The 7520-nt window shown below is 54.9% G+C and overlaps 1 long non-coding RNA gene across 1 annotated transcript; it reads right to left on the bottom strand.

Annotated features, from left to right (window-relative positions):
• Positions 1–2764: 2764 nt before the first annotated feature.
• LOC108522743 (uncharacterized) lies at positions 2765–7142 on the bottom strand. Its single transcript, XR_001883591.1, has 3 exons — positions 6458–7142; positions 5803–5877; positions 2765–3036 (listed from the first exon to the last, which is right to left on the bottom strand). It is a non-coding gene; the product is annotated as an uncharacterized LOC108522743 (long non-coding RNA).
• Positions 7143–7520: the final 378 nt, after the last annotated feature.

Raw genomic sequence — 7520 nt, 5'->3', positions numbered from 1 at the left:
ACCATCCCTGCCTCCACGTCTGCTGTGGCAGGGGCCCTGTCCTGGGAGCGGCAGGCCTGGGGAGCCCCCACTGTTCCTGTGCCCCCTGCAGAGAATATCGCTGCCTCCCCTTGTTCCCGCCTGTCTCGGATGTGCCCTCTCTGCTGTTCACACCAGCTGGGATTGCTTCACTCTATTCCAGTGATACTCCTAGGCTAGACTGTGGCCTCCTGGGGGCTGTCTGGTTCCACCCTGTTCCTCTGGTGCCTGGCTCAGGGCAGGAGCTCACTGGGTGGCTGTAGAACTGGCCTGGGTTGATGTTTGTTAGGCCTCTGGTGAGCCGCCGAGCCACGCACCCTGGTCCAGGCTCCTCCTGGAAGAGATGATTCTTTCCCCATCAGACTGGCCTTGGCAACCACGTTGAAAGTCAGTGGACAGAGACAATGGGCCCGTGTGTGGCCCTCAGGTCTGCTGCACCAGTCTGGCCGTCTCTGCCTGTGCCACTCCATGCTGCCTTGCTGCTGTCGCTGTGTGCTCGGCTTAGAAGCTGGAGTCCTCCTGCTTAGTTCCTCTTTCTCAAGATTCCCTTGGCTCTTCTGGGCCCGTGCATTTCCACATGTGTTCTAGAATCATTCCGTCCCCAGCTGACTCTATAACAAAATCAGCTGGGATTCTGATGGGGATGTGTGGAAGGTGTAGACCAGCTTGGGGGCATCGCCAGGCTACTTCTTTGCTTTACGAAGTTCTCCTTCTACTGTTCCATCAATCACTCATTCACCCACTCACACCTTCGTTTTCACCGTGGGGCTTCAGTGCCCAGCACTGTCACTGCCATCAAGGAGCCCAGCCCCGCATGGGGGGCTGGAGGCAGTGAGGGTGAGGCCAGGGGTCAAGGCTCCGGCATGGTCTCCACCTGGCTGAGTGGGGGCCAGTGTCAAGGAAGAGCTTTCTGGGGGTGCTGCAAGCGGGAGAACAGCGGGATGGGGTGGGCGGTGTGGGTAGTGTGGGTTCACACAGTCGGGGAATCTACAAGCCAAGGGACCTGGGCGTCCAGGAGGGGCCTTTCCTCTGCCTCACTTCTCTGAATCTATAAATGACGAATATCCTTGAAGACATCAAACAGCCAACGTTCCTCCAAATGTTTACACAGGGCTTACATGACTAATACATCAAAACAGGAATTCAGCAGATTACATTTCCCCAGATATTTAAACATTGATTACAATCAAACTCTTCTAAACATTCAATTAAAATCACGGAAGAAATCTATCTAGCTCCTTATTGCTTTCAACACTGCAAAAAGCAGAACACACGGTTTGGATTTCAGGACTAAAAATCCGGTGACATAGTGGCCTGTTAATATTCATTTCATTGTCGTATCAGTTCTTTGTTACCTCCTTCCCCTTCTCCTGCCCACCTCCCCCTCTGCCTCCCTGTCCTCCTGTCTCCCGGAGTCACCACTCCTGGGTGACATTTTGGTGTTACAGTAACACCTGCCTTCATCGATACCTCCTCTGGTCCTGCAGGGTGTCCATGGAGTCTGGTGAACATGACATGGACCTGGAGTGTCTCCCAGACCTGCAGCTCCTGTGCAGCTGAGCTTCCTTTCATTGTTCAAGTTCACGGTTTCTGCTGATAGACTCTTTGGGTTCCCATCTTCCTCTGTTTTGCACCCTGGTGTTTTCTTTAGGATGTGTGTCTGTCTGAGTCAATTTGGGCTGCTATAAGAATACCACAGACGGGGACCTTAAATAATAGCTCTTTATTTCTCACAGTTCTGGAGGCTGGGAAGTCCAAGAGCAAGGGGCTGGCAGATTTGGTGTCTGCTGAGGGCTCCCTTCCTGATTTGCAGATGGCGTCTTCTTGCTGTGTCCTCACATGGTGGAGAGAGGCCATCTCCCTGGAGGCTCTTCTCATAAGGGACCACTGTGGGGTCCCACCCTCAGGACCTCATCTGACCCTAATCACCTCACAAAGTGCTCACCTCTCAATACATGTGATATGGTTTGGCTGTGTCCCCACCCAAATCTCATCTTAAATTATAGTTCCCATAATCCCCATGTGTTGTGGGAGAGACCTGGTGGGAGGTAATTGAATCATGGGGGTGGTTACCTCCATGCTGCTGTTCTCGTGATAGTGACTGAGCTCTCAGGAAATCTGATGGTTTTATAAGGGGCTGTCCCCTCTTTTGCTCCACACTTCTCCTTACTGCTGTCATGTGAAGAAGGACATGTCTGCTTCCCCTTCTGCCATGATTGTAAGTTTCCTGAGGCCTCCCCAGCCATGTGGAAGTATGAGTCAATTAAACCTCTTTTTTTTTTTTTTTTTTTTTTTTTAGTAACTTACCCAGTCTCAGGTATGTCTTCATTGGCAGTGTGATAACAGACCAATACCACATCCCACAGGGGATCTGCGGGGGATGCAAACCTTCAGTCCATGGCAGTTCTTTGTGGTTTTCCTTCCTGGGGTTCCCTGGCCCAGACTGTTATATGTGGACTGGTCATTAGCACTGGCAGGGGTCCTGTCTTGGGTGCTGAAGGACGGAGCCTGTGAACAAGCTCTGCCTTTTGGGATGTGGGCTCAGATGGGCCACCCCGGGGGCATCGTGGTCTCTGGGATGTAGGAGTAGGTTTTGGAGCAGACCTTACCTTCCTACTCTTAACACAGACACTGGTGTCTCGGTTTCCTGCAAACAAACACTCTTCTCCTCTTAGACAGAAAACCAAACGTATATCCAATCTTTATAAGCAGATAGAAGCTTGGTTCAACAAATGAACTACCCATGTATATTCAATTAATAAAATTTTTATTAAAATTAATAAAAATGGGCCATGTTGTATGAGCCCCTTTGCCATCACCATTTCCCGAGGCTGTATCCATAATGGAATGACGAGACCCTTGGAGGCAGCAGCTCGAAGGAGCTGGATGATTGCTGCTCCCACATAACAGTCCTGAGCTGACTGTTCTAGGTCGATGGTCATGGCCACTCAGGGACCCAGGTCTCCCCATGTTGCTCCCACACTGAGGCCATGGCCACCTGGCAGGTGCAGGTCCAGCCTACGTGGAGTGGAGAGGAGTGAGAAGGATGCAAGGCCAGTATCTCCAGCCCCATCCAAGCCTGGATGTGGCACAGGCCGGAACAGATTCCTGGAGCACCTTCCCAGCTGGGCTTGGGGTGGGTCCAGCAGGGCAGCCCTGGCCTGGTTTCCTCCCTAGGGAGGAAGTCTGCAGCCCGCACCATGAGGGGTGGCACCCTGTGTGTTAACTTCCCTCCTGTGAGGAGGCTTATGGACCCAGAGCTCTTCTGAAACTCAACTGATTTAATTAATCAGTGTTGTAATTATTATTGTTTTTGTGCTCAGATTATTATAACTTGGCAGGAGGGAGAGCCTTCAAACAGGATGCTTTGTCCTTCTGGAACAACCCCTGGTGTCTGGAAAGCATCCTTGCTTCTGGCAAAACAGGATGTTCTAGGTGTTTCTGGATATTTCCTCCCTAGGATGTGGAGTTGGCGGCCCTCCAAGGATCCTTGCCTTCTTCCATTGCAGAGGAGACTCCAGGCACAGGAAAAAGTGACCCGTGGCTTTTCACAGAGACAGGATTGGAAAAAAATAGTCTTTTTATAAATATCAATAATTTTCATAATATTCCCAATTGCACATGTAATGCTGCTACCGCTCTTTTCCCCAGTACTAGGGCCCTCTCACATGGACCTGGAGAAGGCTGTGATCTCGGAGCCTGTGGCACAGGAGGGCTGTAGGGAGGTGGAGGCTGAGGGCTGCAGCCGCACTGATATGCAGGAGGCTGGGTCCAGGCCAGCTTTCCTGTCTGCACTGCCTCCTTCATCCTGACTCCTGTCCTGACCCTGTGTCCCTGGAGAACTGCCTCAGGGTCACTGTCCAAGGGGCCTCTGCCCTGGTCACAGCCCCCTTCCTGCTGTTGTGGTTCCAGGACACCCTGCTTGAGCCCTTGTGGACCTCCATGGACCCAGCCATGCCCAGAGCCACAGAGCAGAGACCTGTGTCTTCCAGGGCCTTGCTCAGAGAAGGCTGCTGGGACAAAGAGTATTTCCTCCCTTTCTCTCTCCCTCCCTCCCTCCCTCCCCTCTTTCCTCCTGCCTCCCTTTCTCCCTCCCTTCCTCCCTTTCTCCTTCCCTCTCTCCCTCCCTCCCTTTCTCACTTTCTCCCTCCCCTTTTCCCCTCCCTCCCTTCCTCCCTCCCCTTGTCCGCCTCCCTCCCTCCCTTCCTCCCTCCCTTCCTCCCTCCCTTCCTCCCTCCCTTCCTCCCTCCCTTCTTTCCCCCCTCCCTTCCTCCCTCCCTCCATTCCTCTTTTTCTCCCTCCCTCTTTTCCTCCCTCCCTTCCTTCCTCCCTGTCTTCCTTTCTCTTCCTCTTTCCATCATTAATTTATTAACCAAAAACTCCCTGTTGAGCACCTACTGTGTGCAGTGTAAGAGGCTAGCCTGTCTGGCTGAGCTGAGCCTAAGGCGGAGGTGACCTCTCCCGAGAGCTGAGCCACTCTTGGAGCTGGTAAGGACTCGCATCACACAGGAGGCTCTGAGGCCGGGCATGCACTGGCTCTGCTGTGGATTCGCCCATGTCCCAGGCACAGGCTCACACCCGAAGCCCAGCTCTAGCAGCTGAGATAGCCTCGACAAGGGCCGGCTCCTGCCGGCCAGAATAGAGATGAGCCAGAAGTCTCAGGCTGCCTCCTGCAGGAGGGGGTGAGTTCCGATGTCCTCCACAGCGACACAGGCACGTCTCCCAGGCACACGTGCGCCGCCCCACTAACACACACAGGTGCATTGCAGGCGGCTTTCTGAGAGGGGACAGCACAGGGAAGGTGGTAAGCTTTGGCATCAGGATGACCAGGGAACCCCGGGCTGCGACCAGGGCACAGGCCAACAGCACTCTGCTTCTGTGCCTCTTATCCATGATACGGGGCTCGTACTAACGGCACACACTACGGGAAGGATTAGGTGTGATGCTCTGGGCCAAGTGTGGGCACAGGGGATCGAGAAAGGGCTCGGTGGCCCACAGCTGCCATCAGAGTTGTCATATGGGGAGGATTTTATGGTTTTACCATGATGGGTACATATTCTTCAGAGAAGGGCGGACACCCGGAAACCCAGATCCTGTCCCATAGCTGTGGAGCCAGCATAGGTCCCACCACCCCAGGGACAGGCCCAGCTGCTTGTTCTGGGATATGGGGCTGCGAATGTTGTGAGTTTCCCAGGGGGCTGAGAGAGGCCAGCCAAGGACTCCGAGGACAACGAGGAGGTGGGGAGGTGCGGAGGTGGGACTCCAGCTGGGGAGGAAGCATGGGAGGGCGGGGACTGAGGTCCCCAAAGTCTTCTCCAAACCCCGAGATTCTGAGATGTATGCTTTAAGACATGACAATGGCTTAGTGACTTTCACTCAGGGACAAAGCCCCCAGCAGAGTCAGCATCCACGCTCCTAAGTGTCAGGTGCCTCTGGGCCACCTCTCTGCTCTGTGTCTGCCCCTGCCTCTGCCAACAATCTACCCCTCAGGTTCTGGTGAGAGAGTCCCAGGCTTTCTTTACACCAGGGCCAGGGCTGCTCAGATCTCCTGACACAGTCACCTGCTGGGCCTCAGGGACACTCGGGCACCCTCCCCCTGGAAAGGACACCTGTGGGTTTTGGAGACAGACAGGTACAAGTGTGGCTTGGAGCTCTGCCTCCCTGGAGCTGCCTCCTGACCGCTCTGGGTCTCCATTTCCCACCTGTAGAGAGGCAAACCACAGCATCTGGCACGGGGCTGATGTGGAAAAGACCCTGCGGGATCTGCATGTCACAGGTGCTCACCTTGTGTTTCCAGAAGGATTCTCGGGCCGAGGCGTGGGAGTGAGGAATCTGGAGGGCTGGGCCACCAGCAGAAACCTGCAGGGAAGAGGACCTGGTGTGAGGAGTGGCCTGCAAGGTGAGGAGTTCTGGGGACTAAGGGGTGGGATCTGCACTTCATCCTGGGAGGTCATTTGATGGGGGCCTGCCCCCAGGAGCAAGTCACCTGCCTGGTCGCTGCTACGGCGACATAAACACCAACGATGGGCAGGCTCTGCTCTGGATGCTGGCTCTGTTTTTTATCTTTCCCAGCTCTATTTTACACTGTTTACCAGCATTTTCTGAAGGGCAGCTGTGCCTTGGGCTGTCCCCAGGAATCCTGCTATCCCCATTGTACAGGCGAGGAAACAGGCTCATAGAGTTTGCAGAACGTGCCCAATTCAGCATGCAACTGAGATGCTGCAGGATGGGGTGGGTCTAGATGGCCCCAAACTGGTCTCCTTGCTGCTCCATTGCTGCAGTGGGGACCCAGTGAGCACTGGGAGCCAGGGCTGGTGAGGTGGCTCCAGGGAGCGCCTCTGCACAAGCACGCAGGGCACATCTGTAGCCCTGCCCAGGCGAACGGTGCACAGCAGGACAGGCTGAGGGCAGCGGGAGGAGCCCTGGGCTGGGGGTTGACCTTGTCCCAACGTCCACGTCAGTGCTGGCAGGCGATGGGCTTCTTTGTGGCCAATCCCTCCTCTGGCTCTCTCCAGGTTCTGCACGCATCCAGCTCTCTCCTGAGCACCTGTCCCGCCCCTGAGGCTGCTCACTCCTTTGTCACAGGGCTTGCAGAAGGATGCTTGAGCAGATCTCTCTAGCACCAAGGCCCTGCTTCTCCCCAGCCCATGGTTTCCGGTGTGGATCTGCCAGCCTTCCTGGTGAGCACAGGATGATGAGAACCTAAAGCAGCCATGTAGGTGGGGCTTCATGGAAGGCTGCGTGGGTACCCAGGCTTTCTAAGGTGGCCTCTCCTGTACACAGCTTGGTGTGCACAGAGCTGACTTGGAGGTGAAATGGATGCATTTTTTGTAGACTCGATGCCCTGGATGCCCAACCCAGGGATGGATGTGCAACGGAGGGCCCAGCTGGGACTTTCCCCGGACCACAGCAGGGACAGCTCTGCTGCAGGTGCTGACAGCAAGGCCTGGGGAGTAGAGGGAGCAGACAGAGCCAGAGATGGAGGGTAAGGGCCAGTTCTTCCGGGACCTAGAATAAAGAAGTAGAAAACATTTATTAAAAAATCCGCTGCAACACCCCTGAGAGGCGCAGTTTGGTGCCCGTGCACTCCCACTCTCCCTGCAGCTTGGGAGCTGCTGTGCAGTGGGGGACGCTGAGACCCCCACAGCTCTGTTTTACTCTCAGTGACAGAAGGCATGGTACAAGTTCTGTGTCCAGCCCTTCCCCGAGTTACATCACAATATGAGGATGCTGCAGCTGGCCTGTGATTCACTGTTGACTAAGAAAAGGCAAGCTAGGAGCAGCAGAGTGAAGCCCAGGCTTTGCAGAAAATAGCAGCTGAGAGTGAGGAGGAAAGGAGGTTGAGGAAGGTGAGGAAGTGAGGAGTGAGGAGGTGAGGAGTGAGGAGGTGAGGAGGTGAGGAAGTGAGGAGGTGAGGAGTGAGGAGGTGAGGAGTGAGGAGGTGAGGAAGTGAGGAGGTGAGGAGTGAGGAGGTGGAGTGAGGAGTGAGGAAGTGAAGAGTT

This window comes from Rhinopithecus bieti, unplaced genomic scaffold (assembly GCF_001698545.2).
Source record: "Rhinopithecus bieti isolate Rb0 unplaced genomic scaffold, ASM169854v2 scaffold_68244, whole genome shotgun sequence".
Classification (NCBI taxonomy): Eukaryota; Metazoa; Chordata; class Mammalia; order Primates; family Cercopithecidae; genus Rhinopithecus; species Rhinopithecus bieti.
The sequence above is the reverse complement of the archived record's forward strand: the minus strand, read 5'-3'. Positions and strand labels throughout refer to the sequence as shown.